Source organism: Tribolium castaneum, unplaced genomic scaffold (genome assembly GCF_031307605.1).
Source record: "Tribolium castaneum strain GA2 unplaced genomic scaffold, icTriCast1.1 ptg000050l, whole genome shotgun sequence".
Taxonomy (NCBI): Eukaryota; Metazoa; Arthropoda; class Insecta; order Coleoptera; family Tenebrionidae; genus Tribolium; species Tribolium castaneum.
In genome coordinates this window covers 12,501-31,618 of record NW_026986648.1, presented here as the reverse complement: position 1 = coordinate 31,618, position 19,118 = coordinate 12,501, and the positions used below count along the sequence as shown (strand labels likewise).

At 41.8% G+C, this 19,118-nt stretch overlaps 2 non-coding genes across 2 annotated transcripts; one reads left to right on the top strand and one right to left on the bottom strand.

The window, feature by feature from the left end:
• The first annotated feature begins 1,991 nt into the window (after window positions 1–1,991).
• Window positions 1,992–2,148, top strand: LOC135267552 (5.8S ribosomal RNA). Its single transcript, XR_010335966.1, has one exon. It is a non-coding gene; the product is annotated as a 5.8S ribosomal RNA (ribosomal RNA).
• A 5,147-nt stretch (window positions 2,149–7,295) lies between these two features.
• Window positions 7,296–7,452, bottom strand: LOC135267548 (5.8S ribosomal RNA). Its single transcript, XR_010335963.1, has one exon. It is a non-coding gene; the product is annotated as a 5.8S ribosomal RNA (ribosomal RNA).
• Window positions 7,453–19,118: the final 11,666 nt, after the last annotated feature.

The window sequence follows — 19,118 nt, the reverse complement described above, 5'->3', positions numbered from 1 at the left end:
ACACACATACATACACTATTCGTATGATGATCAATTCTCATACAAAATTCTTTATTATGCGTCGAACGGAAAAGCAACAACGGGTCGTCTTGCATTAAGCGGATCTGTTGTTACGTTTTTCGATTTATTTTATAAATCGATTGTAAACGTGCCGTAAACGACGTTTTCAAAGAATTTTTTCGAACATTAACACGAATCAATATTGTCGAAAGATGGTTATGTGCTAACGTTTTATTATTGCTTTCGCAGTGCCGGTCTTAGCGTATTTCCATCATCGTATTCGCTTCGAAAAAAAGTACTAATACACAGTGGTGGTGTATAATTAATGTGCAAGAGATGTTGTTGTTGTTGTTGTAGTATTTGTATATGGTTGGAGTTATTTATAATAACAAACAAGAATGAATGAATGAATAATAATGGTGTCTGCCAATACGATCGTACTTTATGTACACGACTAAAACTTTATACATACAAACCATAATAATAAATAAACTCGAAACAACCAACAACAAAATTAATACGCTACTGTACATACAAATACACATTTATACATACCATCATTTTACTTAACCGATGGTGAGTGATGTTTGAAAAATAAACGCTTAGGCTTACGGTTTTGTAAGCCAGTCTTTGCGTATTTTCTTCATCGTATTCGCTTCGGAAAAAAGAAAATAAAGATGGTGTATAATTAATGTGTAAAAGAGATGTTGTAGTTGTAATTTAATTTGTAAATGGTTGGAGTTTATTAATAAATAAAAGGGGCTGTCTATTCGTCTGTACTTTATGTACAAGACTAAAACTTTATACATACAAACCATAATAATAAATAAACTCGAAACAACCAACAACAAAATTATTACGCTACTGTACATACAAATACACATTTATACATACCATCATTTTACTTTACCGATGGTGAGTGATGTTTGAAAAATAAACGCTTAGGCTTACGGTTTTGTAAGCCAGTCTTTGCGTATTTTCTTCATCGTATTCGCTTCGGAAAAAAGAAAATAAAGATGGTGTATAATTAATGTGTAAAAGAGATGTTGTAGTTGTAATTTAATTTGTAAATGGTTGGAGTTTATTAATAAATAAAAGGGGCTGTCTATTCGTCTGTACTTTATGTACAAGACTACAAAAACGTTTTATAACAATAAAAAGCTCGAAACAACCAATAACAAAATATACTACTACTATACTACTATACATACAAACGCACATTTATAAATACATAAAATCAATTTACTTTATCGATAGTGAGTGATGTTTGGAAAAAAACGCTTAGGCTTACGGTTTTCGGGTACCTGGGTTCCGCATGCGTCGAAGTAATAATTTACTTTAACGACGCGACGAACCGTAGGAATCTAAATAAAAAAGTTTATTAACTTTTTTAGATTCTGTGGGTTTTAAATGATATACGCCCGACTGACGAAGGAACGTTTTGCACTGCCTGTGCTTTTCTTTTGATTCGTTTTTATGTCGACGGACGTTCTTAGAATGCCCACCAAACGACGTATCACACAAAACACCCTACAATTGTATTGTTTGGTAAATATTGTTGTGATTAAGTTTGTAGCTGTGGCGTTTGTTTGAAGAAAACGTCTGGTTTTTCGACATATTTTCTATTTAATAAATATACATAATGCTTATCGCAAAAGGAGCAGAGTTTTATAGACAAAGTTGATAGAGAAAAAAAACCTAATAGATATATATACGTATTTATAAAACGTTAATATCATCGGGTTATTCTTTATGTAAACTTAAACTATAACTGCATACTCTTTTCGATAAGTAGAAACAAATGCCACTTTAATTAAATAAAATATTATAAAATATAACGCCGAACGTTTCTTTCGATTGGTCCGTTTCTCACATATACATCACAATTGTAATAACCTTAAGTAGTTATTTTTGTTGTTGTGTGATGATGAAACGATTTCGATGTGGAACGGTGCGTTATGTAATAATATTTTAAATTTGTTTGAAAAGATTACCCTGAACGGTGGATCACTTGGCTCGTGGGTCGATGAAGAACGCAGCTAATTGCGCGTCAACTTGTGAACTGCAGGACACATGAACATCGACATTTCGAACGCACATTGCGGTCCTCGGATATACTGTTCCCGGACCACTCCTGGCTGAGGGTCGTGTCAATTTCAAAGACTGCTCGGTTTTTGTCTTAAACACAGCGCACAATGTTGTGTAGACAATTACGTCGGAGCGTGTTGGGTGCAAATATGACGCGTTACTATAATTGTTAATTGATTGTCGGTTGTCATAATAAAATATTATGCAACGTAGACAACAATAAAAACAATATAAAAAATAACGCGGCATCCTAAAACGCAATAGCGGCTGACATTCTTATTAGTTTGTTGGTACAAGTTGGTTTAGACGTAGCACGTCCGATATTAAAAAGCAGCCACAACGCTTAAATTTCGAACGAAGCGATCGTCGTGTCCGAGACGTTAAAGTTGTTTATATGCATATTTTATGCACTATAATTAACAACAACAACATTCTCGCAACGACGTCAGATCGATGTTTGAAATTGTTTGGAGGCAGCCATATAAACGGAATACGTGTAATTATCGTCTGACAAAATAAAGGCAAATTTATATTTGCGACCTCAGAGCAGGTGAGACTACCCGCTGAATTTAAGCATATTATTAAGCGGAGGAAAAGAAACTAACTAGGATTTCCTTAGTAGCGGCGAGCGAACAGGAAAAAGCCCAGCACTGAATCCCGCGGCCGAAACCGGACGCCGGGAAATGTGGTGTTAGGGAGGATCCGTCATCCCGAGATTGTGCGACGCGTCCAAGTCCATCTTGAACGGGGCCACAGCCCATAGAGGGTGCCAGGCCCGTAGTGACCGTTGCCGATAACGGGAGGATCTCTCCTCAGAGTCGGGTTGCTTGAGAGTGCAGCCCTAAGTGGGTGGTAAACTCCATCTAAGGCTAAATATGACCACGAGACCGATAGCGAACAAGTACCGTGAGGGAAAGTTGAAAAGAACTTTGAAGAGAGAGTTCAATAGTACGTGAAACCGTTCAGGGGTAAACCTGAGAAACCCGAAAGGTCGAAAGGGGAGATTCAGCGTGACTCGATAGCGGCGCTAAATGATCGTGCGACGAACGGCGTACGCGTCGTTCGCGCCTTTTGTTTATGCGAACCGAAGTCGAACGCGTGCACTTCTCCCCCAGTAGGACGTCGCGATCCTTTGGGTGTCGATCTAAGGCCCGCGGTGGAGCCCGTTCGAACGGTTCGCCGTTTCGGACGAACCCGCGGTGTTTCCCGGTCGACTCGCTCGAAGGTATGCATATGGCGCCGGGCCGCTACACAGTTAGCGTCCGACCATTGGCAAGCGCGTTCGTTTATGACGGTAATCGCACCTGGTGTCGGTTCTGTCTACGAATGGCTGTTCGCCAATGAGTTCTCGGACAGACTCGGTTGAAACGCCGATCTGCGACGCTATAGCTTTGGGTACTTTCAGGACCCGTCTTGAAACACGGACCAAGGAGTCTAGCATGTGCGCGAGTCATTGGGACATGACTAAACCTAAAGGCGCAATGAAAGTGAAAGTTCGTCTTGCACGGACTAAGGGAAGATGGGCGGCCGTTACGGCTGTCGCCCCGCACTCCCGGGGCGTCTCATTCTCATTGCGAGAAGAGGCGCACCAAGAGCGTACACGCTGGGACCCGAAAGATGGTGAACTATGCCTGGTCAGGACGAAGTCAGGGGAAACCCTGATGGAGGTCCGTAGCGATTCTGACGTGCAAATCGATCGTCGGAACTGGGTATAGGGGCGAAAGACTAATCGAACCATCTAGTAGCTGGTTCCCTCCGAAGTTTCCCTCAGGATAGCTGGCGCTCGTCGCTTACGAGTTTCATCCGGTAAAGCGAATGATTAGAGGCATTGGGGTCGAAACGGCCTCAACCTATTCTCAAACTTTAAATGGGTGAGATCTCCGGCTTGCTCGAACTTTATATGAAGCCGCGAGACTCGAATCAGAGTGCCAAGTGGGCCATTTTTGGTAAGCAGAACTGGCGCTGTGGGATGAACCAAACGCCGAGTTAAAGCGCCTAAATCTCTTATAAGAGAGTCATAGTTACTCCCGCCGTTTACCCGCGCTTGCTTGAATTTCTTCACGTTGACATTCAGAGCACTGGGCAGAAATCACATTGCGTCAACACCCGCAGGGGCCATCGCAATGCTTTGTTTTAATTAGACAGTCGGATTCCCCCGGTCCGTGCCAGTTCTGAGCTGACCGTTGAATGGCGGCCGAAGAGGACTTCCGGACGCCCTGACGGGCGCACCCGGAGCCTCGCAGCAAGACGGTTCCGCGGGAGGCCAAAAGGCACGGGACCGAACTCGGATTCGACATTGACCGCCGAAACGGAACAACGCTTCACCTCGCACAGGCCCGGCACGTCAGCCGCGACCCGCTTCCTCGCCAAGCCCGACACGCCCCGATCCTCAGAGCCAATCCTTATCCCGAAGTTACGGATCCAATTTGCCGACTTCCCTTACCTACATTATTCTATCGACTAGAGGCTCTTCACCTTGGAGACCTGCTGCGGATATGGGTACGAACCGGCGCGACGCCTCGACGTGGCCCTCTCCCGGATTTTCAAGGTCCGAGGGGAAGATCCGGACACCGCCGCAACTGCGGTGCTCTTCGCGTTCCAAACCATATCTCCCTGCTAGAGGATTCCATGGAACTCGAACGCTCATGCAGAAAAGAAAACTCTTCCCGGATCTCCCGACGGCGTCTCCGGGTCCTTTTGGGTTGCCCCGACGAACTCTCTTGCGAGGGCCCGAATTATTAACGGTTCCGCTGCCGGGTTCCGGAATAGGAACCGGATTCCCTTTCGCCCAATGGGTGTGTGCTCGCTTCGTACGTTTACGTTCGAATTAAAAACGAACCAACGACATATCTACACCACATCAACATCGGCTTTCGCCTAGGGCTTAGGATCGACTGACTCGTGTGCAACGGCTGTTCACACGAAACCCTTCTCCACGTCAGTCCTCCAGGGCCTCGCTGGAGTATTTGCTACTACCACCAAGATCTGCACCGACGGCGGCTCCAGACGGCCTCACGGCCAGTCCTTCTGCGCTCACCGCCGCGACCCTCCTACTCGTCAGGGCTTCATGGCCGGTTAATTAAATAACCGACCGCACATGCCGCTGACGGCCGAGTATAAGCACGACGCTTCAGCGCCATCCATTTTCAGGGCTAGTAACTTCGGCAGGTGAGTTGTTACACACTCCTTGGCGGATTCCGACTTCCATGGCCACCGTCCTGATGTCTTAAGTTACCAACGCCTTTCATGGTATCCCATAAGCGTCGATTTAGGCGCTTTAACTCGGCGTTTGGTTCATCCCACAGCGCCAGTTCTGCTTACCAAAAATGGCCCACTTGGCACTCTGATTCGAGTCTCGCGGCTTCATATAAAGTTCGAGCAAGCCGGAGATCTCACCCATTTAAAGTTTGAGAATAGGTTGAGGCCGTTTCGACCCCAATGCCTCTAATCATTCGCTTTACCGGATGAAACTCGTAAGCGACGAGCGCCAGCTATCCTGAGGGAAACTTCGGAGGGAACCAGCTACTAGATGGTTCGATTAGTCTTTCGCCCCTATACCCAGTTCCGACGATCGATTTGCACGTCAGAATCGCTACGGACCTCCATCAGGGTTTCCCCTGACTTCGTCCTGACCAGGCATAGTTCACCATCTTTCGGGTCCCAGCGTGTACGCTCTTGGTGCGCCTCTTCTCGCAATGAGAATGAGACGCCCCGGGAGTGCGGGGCGACAGCCGTAACGGCCGCCCATCTTCCCTTAGTCCGTGCAAGACGAACTTTCACTTTCATTGCGCCTTTAGGTTTAGTCATGTCCCAATGACTCGCGCACATGCTAGACTCCTTGGTCCGTGTTTCAAGACGGGTCCTGAAAGTACCCAAAGCTATAGCGTCGCAGATCGGCGTTTCAACCGAGTCTGTCCGAGAACTCATTGGCGAACAGCCATTCGTAGACAGAACCGACACCAGGTGCGATTACCGTCATAAACGAACGCGCTTGCCAATGGTCGGACGCTAACTGTGTAGCGGCCCGGCGCCATATGCATACCTTCGAGCGAGTCGACCGGGAAACACCGCGGGTTCGTCCGAAACGGCGAACCGTTCGAACGGGCTCCACCGCGGGCCTTAGATCGACACCCAAAGGATCGCGACGTCCTACTGGGGGAGAAGTGCACGCGTTCGACTTCGGTTCGCATAAACAAAAGGCGCGAACGACGCGTACGCCGTTCGTCGCACGATCATTTAGCGCCGCTATCGAGTCACGCTGAATCTCCCCTTTCGACCTTTCGGGTTTCTCAGGTTTACCCCTGAACGGTTTCACGTACTATTGAACTCTCTCTTCAAAGTTCTTTTCAACTTTCCCTCACGGTACTTGTTCGCTATCGGTCTCGTGGTCATATTTAGCCTTAGATGGAGTTTACCACCCACTTAGGGCTGCACTCTCAAGCAACCCGACTCTGAGGAGAGATCCTCCCGTTATCGGCAACGGTCACTACGGGCCTGGCACCCTCTATGGGCTGTGGCCCCGTTCAAGATGGACTTGGACGCGTCGCACAATCTCGGGATGACGGATCCTCCCTAACACCACATTTCCCGGCGTCCGGTTTCGGCCGCGGGATTCAGTGCTGGGCTTTTTCCTGTTCGCTCGCCGCTACTAAGGAAATCCTAGTTAGTTTCTTTTCCTCCGCTTAATAATATGCTTAAATTCAGCGGGTAGTCTCACCTGCTCTGAGGTCGCAAATATAAATTTGCCTTTATTTTGTCAGACGATAATTACACGTATTCCGTTTATATGGCTGCCTCCAAACAATTTCAAACATCGATCTGACGTCGTTGCGAGAATGTTGTTGTTGTTAATTATAGTGCATAAAATATGCATATAAACAACTTTAACGTCTCGGACACGACGATCGCTTCGTTCGAAATTTAAGCGTTGTGGCTGCTTTTTAATATCGGACGTGCTACGTCTAAACCAACTTGTACCAACAAACTAATAAGAATGTCAGCCGCTATTGCGTTTTAGGATGCCGCGTTATTTTTTATATTGTTTTTATTGTTGTCTACGTTGCATAATATTTTATTATGACAACCGACAATCAATTAACAATTATAGTAACGCGTCATATTTGCACCCAACACGCTCCGACGTAATTGTCTACACAACATTGTGCGCTGTGTTTAAGACAAAAACCGAGCAGTCTTTGAAATTGACACGACCCTCAGCCAGGAGTGGTCCGGGAACAGTATATCCGAGGACCGCAATGTGCGTTCGAAATGTCGATGTTCATGTGTCCTGCAGTTCACAAGTTGACGCGCAATTAGCTGCGTTCTTCATCGACCCACGAGCCAAGTGATCCACCGTTCAGGGTAATCTTTTCAAACAAATTTAAAATATTATTACATAACGCACCGTTCCACATCGAAATCGTTTCATCATCACACAACAACAAAAATAACTACTTAAGGTTATTACAATTGTGATGTATATGTGAGAAACGGACCAATCGAAAGAAACGTTCGGCGTTATATTTTATAATATTTTATTTAATTAAAGTGGCATTTGTTTCTACTTATCGAAAAGAGTATGCAGTTATAGTTTAAGTTTACATAAAGAATAACCCGATGATATTAACGTTTTATAAATACGTATATATATCTATTAGGTTTTTTTTCTCTATCAACTTTGTCTATAAAACTCTGCTCCTTTTGCGATAAGCATTATGTATATTTATTAAATAGAAAATATGTCGAAAAACCAGACGTTTTCTTCAAACAAACGCCACAGCTACAAACTTAATCACAACAATATTTACCAAACAATACAATTGTAGGGTGTTTTGTGTGATACGTCGTTTGGTGGGCATTCTAAGAACGTCCGTCGACATAAAAACGAATCAAAAGAAAAGCACAGGCAGTGCAAAACGTTCCTTCGTCAGTCGGGCGTATATCATTTAAAACCCACAGAATCTAAAAAAGTTAATAAACTTTTTTATTTAGATTCCTACGGTTCGTCGCGTCGTTAAAGTAAATTATTACTTCGACGCATGCGGAACCCAGGTACCCGAAAACCGTAAGCCTAAGCGTTTTTTTCCAAACATCACTCACTATCGATAAAGTAAATTGATTTTATGTATTTATAAATGTGCGTTTGTATGTATAGTAGTATAGTAGTAGTATATTTTGTTATTGGTTGTTTCGAGCTTTTTATTGTTATAAAACGTTTTTGTAGTCTTGTACATAAAGTACAGACGAATAGACAGCCCCTTTTATTTATTAATAAACTCCAACCATTTACAAATTAAATTACAACTACAACATCTCTTTTACACATTAATTATACACCATCTTTATTTTCTTTTTTCCGAAGCGAATACGATGAAGAAAATACGCAAAGACTGGCTTACAAAACCGTAAGCCTAAGCGTTTATTTTTCAAACATCACTCACCATCGGTAAAGTAAAATGATGGTATGTATAAATGTGTATTTGTATGTACAGTAGCGTAATAATTTTGTTGTTGGTTGTTTCGAGTTTATTTATTATTATGGTTTGTATGTATAAAGTTTTAGTCTTGTACATAAAGTACAGACGAATAGACAGCCCCTTTTATTTATTAATAAACTCCAACCATTTACAAATTAAATTACAACTACAACATCTCTTTTACACATTAATTATACACCATCTTTATTTTCTTTTTTCCGAAGCGAATACGATGAAGAAAATACGCAAAGACTGGCTTACAAAACCGTAAGCCTAAGCGTTTATTTTTCAAACATCACTCACCATCGGTTAAGTAAAATGATGGTATGTATAAATGTGTATTTGTATGTACAGTAGCGTATTAATTTTGTTGTTGGTTGTTTCGAGTTTATTTATTATTATGGTTTGTATGTATAAAGTTTTAGTCGTGTACATAAAGTACGATCGTATTGGCAGACACCATTATTATTCATTCATTCATTCTTGTTTGTTATTATAAATAACTCCAACCATATACAAATACTACAACAACAACAACAACATCTCTTGCACATTAATTATACACCACCACTGTGTATTAGTACTTTTTTTCGAAGCGAATACGATGATGGAAATACGCTAAGACCGGCACTGCGAAAGCAATAATAAAACGTTAGCACATAACCATCTTTCGACAATATTGATTCGTGTTAATGTTCGAAAAAATTCTTTGAAAACGTCGTTTACGGCACGTTTACAATCGATTTATAAAATAAATCGAAAAACGTAACAACAGATCCGCTTAATGCAAGACGACCCGTTGTTGCTTTTCCGTTCGACGCATAATAAAGAATTTTGTATGAGAATTGATCATCATACGAATAGTGTATGTATGTGTGTTTTTTGTTGATCAGCACAGACAAAATGTGTGTGTATGTGTGACAACTAAACAACAACATTTACACGTTAATGATCCTTCCGCAGGTTCACCTACGGAAACCTTGTTACGACTTTTACTTCCTCTAAATGATCAAGTTTGGTCATCTTCCCAGCAACATCGGCAACGTCGAAACGCCACCGCGCACCGGTCCGAAGACCTCACTAAATCATTCAATCGGTAGTAGCGACGGGCGGTGTGTACAAAGGGCAGGGACGTAATCAACGCGAGCTTATGACTCGCGCTTACTGGGAATTCCTCGTTCATGGGGAACAATTGCAAGCCCCAATCCCTAGCACGAAGGAGGTTCAGCGGGTTACCCGGACCGCTCGGTCAGGGAGGACACGCTGATTCCTTCAGTCAGTCGCTGTTCACCGCTTGAACCGATCGGATCGTTTCGCTCCGCTCGGACCAACGCGCATTGAGAAGTGACAAACAGTTTGTGCTTGTGGAAGTGCAAACACCAAGACAAAATCATACAAAATCTGGTGAGTCGCTTAAAATTTATCTGCCCATCAGGGCTTTTATTTAAAAATGGGGTCGTCACGTCGAAACTCGACGTCGTCGACAAGCGATCAATTGGATCATGAAAACTCCGGCGATGATATCGCAAATATTATTGAAGACTGCTCAAAAAATTTAAAAGTTTTGGATAGTTTCATTCTGAAATCGAAAGAGTCTATCCGCGAGAGACAAACTTATCAAACGGCTATACAAAACATACAATCCGGCCTAAGAAATATTTTAATAAGCTTCAGAAAACCTAGTTTTGAATCCGATATTGAAAATAAGATAGCCAGCATTGTGGAAAAAGTCATTGATAATAAAATAAATAATTTAAACCCAAATTCGTCGCCGATTGGACCGAGATACAGCCAGATTTTGAAGTCAAACTTAACAAAAAGCACTGAACCCGTCACAGCCCCGGCAAAGCTCCCTCAGAGCAACTATAAAGTAATTGTCAAACCCAATGAAAGTCTAAAAAATGTGAAATCATCCGAAGACACGAGAAAAATATTAACATCCAAGTCACCGCATGAATTTGGCATTAAAGTGAATAAAATCGTCCCGATTAGAAATAATGCAATTTTAATTGAGTCCACGTGTTCGTCTATTTTGAACTTAACTGATAGCCCTGTCCTCAAATCTTTAAATTTACAAGCGGAAAGAATTAATAAAGTGTGGCCAAAAATTCAAGTTTTTGATGTCCCGAAAGAAATGGTGGCCGACGAGCTAATTAAGGAAATTCAAAAGCAACCAGATTTACCGGGAAATATTCCAAAACAATTTGTAAAATCGGCTTTCAAAGCAGGGAATAAAGAGGGAAAAACAAACCATTGGGTTATTGAAATTCATCCCGCGGCGCGGAATTACTTTATCGCATCAGGTAGCAAATTGTTCGTAAGCTGGAAATCCCTGCATGTTAGAGATTACCTGAGAATAACAAGATGCTTTAAATGTCAGAAATTTGGGCACGTTTCAAAATTTTGCAACTCTGAAAAACAGTGTGGTTACTGTGCCAGCAATGATCATGAGTCAATTTCTTGTAATTTCAAAAATAATGAGGACAAACACAAATGCAGTAATTGTGAAAGAGCCGGCCAACAAGAACTTAATCATCCAGCAGGGTCAACCAATTGTCCCATTTACAAACACCGGATGCAAGAGGCCCTAAAAAACATCGACTTTGATGGATAACACAATTAATATAATTCAGCTAAACTGCAATGGCGCGAAATTGGCAACGGCAGAATTAGTTAAATATGCACTTGATAATAATTTCCAATTGGCATTTTTACAAGAGCCGCATAGGGTTAAATACGGGCAAAATTACAGATTGTCAGGAATCTCGACCGCAATTAGCTGCTTTGCAACTAACGATCCAAAATTCCAAACGGCAATTTTGTGTTTTGACCCAAGTTTAAATCCCTTATTTTACCCTCAACTTTCAAATAAATTCTTAACATTACTTTCTATCTCGGTAAATAATGTACAAATCTTTTGTTTGAGCATCTACCTGCCGCCAAGCGAAAATCCGTTGCCAATTTTTGAACACCTGCACAAAGTGATGGAATTTGTAGCAGGTAGTAGAGTCCTTATCTGCGGAGATTTTAATTCGAGGTCACAACTATGGTTTGATCATTTTAATGATAGAAAGTCGCACATTATTGAGGAATTTTTAGTAAATTATAACTTAAATTTAGCTAATCAACCGAACAATATCCCGACTTTCCAGACAATTAATGGCGAATCAAATATTGATCTGACAATTATGTCAAACAATCCTCTCATTGAGGTAGCAAATTGGAAAGTTGAAAATGTAACCACATCTGATCATAATGTAATAAGCTTTAAAATTAATAAACATCTTTCACATGCAGACCATACTACACCTTCTTTGACTTTCAGATTGGACTTGGACTCGGTTAAAGAAGAAATTCTGCAACCGCAGGTCGACGCCCTCTTGAGCCGCCTGGAAGAACGTTTTTCGACGATTGACTCCATTCGGGAAATTGAAAGCGCGACCAATCAACTATATAGCGGACTTAAAGCTATATTTATACGACACGGGAAAAAGCGGAAAAATTTTGTGGGTAGGCCCGACTGGTGGAATGAAGAATTGGACAGATTTCGAAAAATCTACCTTGCGAAAAAATCTCTATTTTATCGCAACAGATTCCGTGAATATTCTGACCACCTTTTCGACGAAATGACAAAGGCTAAACAAACTTTCAAAGAGAAAGTCGAGAAACGGAGACGACAAAGCTGGCTGGAATTTGCTGAAAATGACCTGGCGCGGAATCCCTGGGGAGTTATCTACAAATTGGCCTCTGAAAAATTCAAAACTCGTGGAATTTTGCAATCTTTTCAAACCGATGATGAAAACATAACCAGGGATTTTCGTTCAACCATGGAATTTCTCGTCGCAAATCTGCTTCCTGATGACGACCCCGACATCAACACCGAGGAGCAACGAATCACTCAAGGGGATTACCGAGCTACCACAGCGGAAGTGGGAAGTGACGTTGTGATTACCGAGGCGGAAGTCGACCAGCTCGTCTCTCAAATACAAAACAAAAAGGCCCCTGGTCTTGACAACCTGAAAGGAAAGATCTTAAAAAGATTACACCCCAAAATTACGCCGATAATAACCAGAATATACAATGCTTGTTGGACCCTAAACTACTTTCCGACCACCTGGAAAAAGGGCAACCTTGTAATTCTGCTTAAGGACCCGAAAGCGAGCCACTCAAATATCAAGAATTACCGGCCGATAACACTGCTTCCGGAGCATGGCAAAATTCTTGAGAAAACCATAAGGAGAAAGTTGGAAGAAGAACTGTCGCCGTTGCATTCTCAACGCCAATTCGGATTTGTCAAGGGACGTTCGACAAGTGATGCACTGCACTTACTTGTCTCAACAATTCGGGACTCCGAGGCCAAGTATGTGGCGACGATCTTCTTTGATATCAAAGGCGCTTTTGATAACTTATGGTGGCCCTCTCTGATAAAAACACTTCGAAATCGAGGAGTGACTTCGAAACTAACAGCGATGATCAAGAGCTACCTCACAGACCGAGTCGTGGAATTTACGCAGGGAGACGTCTCAGTTCGAAAATTCTGCACCAAAGGATGCCCTCAGGGATCTGTTCTGGGCCCCACACTATGGAACCTGACTATGGACACTCTTTTGAACTCAGAATGGTCGGATTTTGCAACTCCAATCGCATACGCCGACGATCTTGCTGTTATTGTGAAATCAGATCTTCGATCACAACTTAAGACAAGATTAAATCAGGTAACAAACAAAATTACAGATTGGGCTACTCGTAATAAATTGACAGTTTCAGAAACGAAGACAACATTTATGATACATAAATGTCCTCCGAGAGCCCACCACCGGGACCTCGACATTCGGATTTACGGAAAGAAAATCTCGCTTGTTAAAACGCAGAAGTACCTTGGCATTCTTCTCGACTCCAAATTGCATTTCGAAAGCCATGCAAGCTACACAGCGAAGAAAGTCCGGCAAATCTCAATGAGTCTTCGAACTCTTGCTTCAAGGAAATTTGGACAAACATGCGATGAATCACTCCGCGTGATTTATCACGGTGCAATTGTTCCGATTATCACCTACGGTAGCCGAATCTGGTCAGACAGACTTCATGTTGTGAAGAACAACCGGCAATATCTGTCTGCACAAGCCCCCTTCAACCGTATTCTTGCAAAGTGCTACGCATCCGTGTCAAAAGAAGCCGCCGCTGTCCTGGCTGGAAATCTTCCCATCGACATTGAAATTCAGGTCCGAAATTGCATCAGCGAGATAAAACATGGGCGGAGTGCTTTACTCTTCGATGAGGTAATTACACCGCAGACCTTCGACTCCGTGGCCCACTGCAAAGAATATGCCCGACTTCGTGCCCTTGACTGTTGGCAAAGCCGATGGGAAACATCGACGAAAGGACGAGTTTCGTTTGAATTTTTTCCGGACGTTTTTCACCGACTTGAAGGCCCCCCAATCACGTTTTCGCATCACAAGTGTCAAGTTCTCACAGGACATGGGAATTTTGGAATCCACCAAACCAGACTTGGAAAAAGTGAAAACGCGAAGTGTGACAATTGCCCCGAATATGACGATGACCCAATCCACCGGATTTTAGAATGCCCTATGTTTACGGACGCTCAAAATCGGATTAGGGAAATTACCGGAATTTGGCCCCCTGACCTTACACAGGTCCCTTACATTGACGATGACGAAGTGTTTAGTGCACTTTCCCTGGATTTGACTCCCCCGGATTTGACTTTAGAATAAGTTAGTTAGGTTAGCATGTAATGTTAGGTTAGGATGACTCAATCCACTAGATTTTGGAGCACCACCTGTTCGCAGACGCACAAAACGGATTGGGAAATCACCCGGATTTGACCACTCGATTATGACTTCCCGGATTGACATTTAATTAACACAATGTAAATAGTTGTACATACATAATTTACACAAACACAAAACACACACACACTTACAGGTTACGCAATTTCACACCTGCACTATACACAAAACTTGCATACACACACACATGCTTGCACATACACATTTATGCACGTCATAACATGGGTTTGCACAAGCCTACACACGCACCCACAAATCACAATAAATGCACACACACACACACTTTCTCCCGCACAATCACACACCCATATACACAAACACACACGCACAATCACACAAGCATACACGCAAAACACTCTCACTTCACTCACCTTCAGTGTGATTGTTAGACTAGGTTAGTTAGGTTTACTTAAGTTAGTTTTAAGTTTTTATTTCTACAAAAATTCTTACTTGCCCCCGTCAGCCTAAAAATTGTAAAACTTCTCAAACTTTTCCTACACTGGACTTTTCTTGTCACATTTAATTCACCATTTTTGTTCAACTTCAAAACCGAAAAGCAAGGTTTGGGAAAGCTTTGATAAATTATCCTTTCAATATTGTTCATCTTCAATTTAGGAGACGGCATACTTTGACGACAGAAAAGTTGGAAATATATTTCGTTAACTTAGTATAATTAATGAAAATATTGTAAATAGACCTCAAATTTTGTAACAGACTTTCCGCCCAATTTGGCGGCTGTTTCTTAAATAAACGTGCCCTCGGGCACCTTTTTTTTTTTCTTTTTTTTTTTTTTTTTTTTTTTTTGATTCCTTCAGTGTAGCGCGCGTGCGGCCCAGAACATCTAAGGGCATCACAGACCTGTTATTGCTCAATCTCGTGCGGCTAGAAGCCGCCTGTCCCTCTAAGAAGAATTGTTTGTACGCCGACAGTAAAAACCGCACATAGAGACCGGGCGAACCCGGCTCCAGCCGGCATTTGGGATGTCGAAATACGCCTATTTAGCAGGCTAGAGTCTCGTTCGTTATCGGAATTAACCAGACAAATCGCTCCACCAACTAAGAACGGCCATGCACCACCACCCACCGAATCAAGAAAGAGCTCTCAATCTGTCAATCCTTCCGGTGTCCGGGCCTGGTGAGGTTTCCCGTGTTGAGTCAAATTAAGCCGCAGGCTCCACTCCTGGTGGTGCCCTTCCGTCAATTCCTTTAAGTTTCAGCTTTGCAACCATACTTCCCCCGGAACCCAAAAGCTTTGGTTTCCCGGAAGCTGCCCGCCGAGTCATCGGAGGAACGTCGGCGGATCGCTAGCTGGCATCGTTTATGGTTAGAACTAGGGCGGTATCTGATCGCCTTCGAACCTCTAACTTTCGTTCTTGATCAATGAAAGCGTTTTTGGCAAATGCTTTCGCTTCTGTCCGTCTTGCGACGATCCAAGAATTTCACCTCTAACGTCGCAATACGAATGCCCCCATCCGTTCCTATTAATCATTACCTCGGGGTTCCGAAAACCAACAAAATAGAACCGAGGTCCTATTCCATTATTCCATGCACACAGTATTCAGGCGAAGTTTTAGCCTGCTTTAAGCACTCTAATTTGTTCAAAGTAAACGTGCCGGCCCACCTCGACACTCAATGAAGAGCACCGCGGCGGGATTGAGTTGGGCCGCCCTCTCGAGCTAAGCCCACCGGCAGGACGTCCCGCGAAACGCCAGTTAACACCGCGAACGATGAACCGGCGGCGCGGGACACAAATTCGACTACGAGCTTTTTAACCGCAACAACTTTAATATACGCTATTGGAGCTGGAATTACCGCGGCTGCTGGCACCAGACTTGCCCTCCAATTGATCCTCGTTAAAGGGTTTAGAGTGTACTCATTCCGATTACGGGGCCTCGGATGAGTCCCGTATCGTTATTTTTCGTCACTACCTCCCCGTGCCGGGAGTGGGTAATTTGCGCGCCTGCTGCCTTCCTTGGATGTGGTAGCCGTTTCTCAGGCTCCCTCTCCGGAATCGAACCCTGATTCCCCGTTACCCGTTACAACCATGGTAGGCGCAGAACCTACCATCGACAGTTGATAAGGCAGACATTTGAAAGATGCGTCGCCGGTGCGAGACCGTGCGATCAGCGTAAAGTTATTCAGATTCACCAAGTTGTACGATGACGGCGAAACCGCCACCGATTGGTTTTGATCTAATAAAAGCGCTCCTTCCGTCTCCGGTCGGAGCTCTGTTTGCATGTATTAGCTCTAGAATTACCACAGTTATCCAAGTAAATGTGGGTACGATCTAAGGAACCATAACTGATTTAATGAGCCTTTCGCGGTTTCACCTTAATTTGGCTTGTACTGAGACATGCATGGCTTAATCTTTGAGACAAGCATATGACTACTGGCAGGATCAACCAGGGAACTGTGTTTTTGTGTTTTTTGAGACAGACGAGAGAATAAAATACTCATCATCATCGTTTATAAAGATGAAGAATATGCGCGTTTGTGCGAAACAATCTAACATATAAGAAAGTAACGCCACGCTGTTTCTTCTTTTCTTCGTACGATATAGAGATAAATGTATCGTCATCATCGTCGTCGTAGTCGTTAAACACCACAACACATATATCGGTCAATAAAGGCATAATAATAATATTTATAATATTATTTTTTACCTTTGCCGATTTAAAAGTTCAAACATTCTCTTCACTCTTCGCAAGATTGAATGCGACGTGAATTTATGAAATTCTTTCGAATCCATAAACGTTACGAATATTATATAAATATTCTCGCTCGGATATTAGAGAGTTGACGCATTTATTATTTTTGTTTGTTTAAATCACAAACATTTGTTAGTTCAACAAAGTTTGATTGCATAAGGACCGCCAACGTAAGAGAATACGTTTTGCCGCATCCGCAATCTCGCTGTGGGGAACTGGGCGAGCCACAAAATCACAAAATAAAGCAATCTCGCAAGCAAAGCCCTATTCGAATTCGATAGCGGAAATGTGCGATAAACGTCGATAAATTGGAAGCAAATGCAGAACGTATACATAATCGGTCGTTTTGTCGTCGTCATTTATGATAAACTTCGACTAAACCGTTACACCGTTCATATCGCCTCACTCAACGCATCGACACACACCACTACCATATGTATACCAGCGCGACACCGATCGAGGCAGCCGCTCGGTATTGGATGTGCGCACCGCTCCACTGACATAGCTCCACAGGCGACGTCTACCGAAGCGCACAGCTCTATAACTATAAGGCATACACACAAAAGGGAGAAAATATTTTAAATATTGATAATATTAAAAAGTCATATTTTATATTTAAACCATTATAAAATTTAATTATAAAAACGTTTGTTTTAAAAAAAATAATTAATTAATAAAAACAAAATTATTTTAAGCGCCGTACTTCGTAAACGTCGTACTTCGTTCGTCGTATGTGCAAAGTCAAATGAATGCTGTAGTTAGTCGCAGTTGGAACGTCTGAATGTCGTACAACGTAACAATAATTTTGAGTGCCCTAATGTGTAGACGTCGTACTTCGCGAACGTCGCACTTCGTAAACGACGTACTTCGTGAACGTCGCACTTCGTAAACGACGTACTTCGTGAACGTCGCACTTCGTAAACGACGTACTTCGTAAACGTCGCACTTCGTAAACGACGTACTTCGTGAAGTCGTACTTCGTAAAGGTTATGCAATATTAATACACATTTGCTGTATTGCAAGTTGCATTTTAATAAATATTATGCATTTTTATGTTTTAATTTAATATCTAGGCCAAAATACTATGTTTATTTAATTGTTAAATGTGTACGTTTATTTATAGATACGTAATTTACATAAAAATTTGTTTTTTTTTTTATTATATGCAAACTACAAATAAAACATTTAATATTTTTAAACGTCGTACTTCGTGTAAGTTATGCAATATTGATACAAATTTAGTGTATTGCGGGTCGCAATAATATTAATTTATATTTGAACGTAGTACTTCGTGAAGGTTATGCAACATCAGTACACATTAAGTGTATTGCAGGTTGCATTATTATTAATTTATGTTTTCTCACTTTTTACCTTCATATAAAAAAAAATTTAATATTTTTGGACGTCGTACTTCGTAACAGTTATGCAATATTGATGCACATCTGTTGTGCTGCGGGTTGCATTTTATAAATTTAATGTATTCTTATGATTTACTTTAATGTCTAGGCAAAAAAACACTTTTGATTAGTTGCTGAATGTTTACATTTATTTACAGATACGTAATTTGCAAAAAAATTTGCTGTTTTTTTATTATATACAACACAAATAAAATTCTTTAATATTCTTGAACGTCGTACTTCGTGTAGGTTATGCAATATTGATACAAATTTAGTGTATTGCGGGTCACAATAATATTAATTTATATTTAAACGTAGTACTTCGTGAAGGTTATGCAAGATCAGTACATATTAAGTGTATTGCAGGTTGCATTATTATTAATTTATGTTTTCTCACTTTTAACCTCAATATAAAAAAAAATTAATATTTTTGGACGTCGTACTTCGTAAAGGTTATGCAATATTAATGCACATCTAGTGTGCTGCGGGTTGCATTTTATAAATTTAATGTATTTTTATGTTTTACTTTAATATCTAGGCAAAAAAAACAATTTTGATTAGTTGCTAAATGTTTACATTTATTTACAGATACGTAATTTGCAAAAAAATTTGCTGTTTTTTCATTATATACAACACAAATAAAATT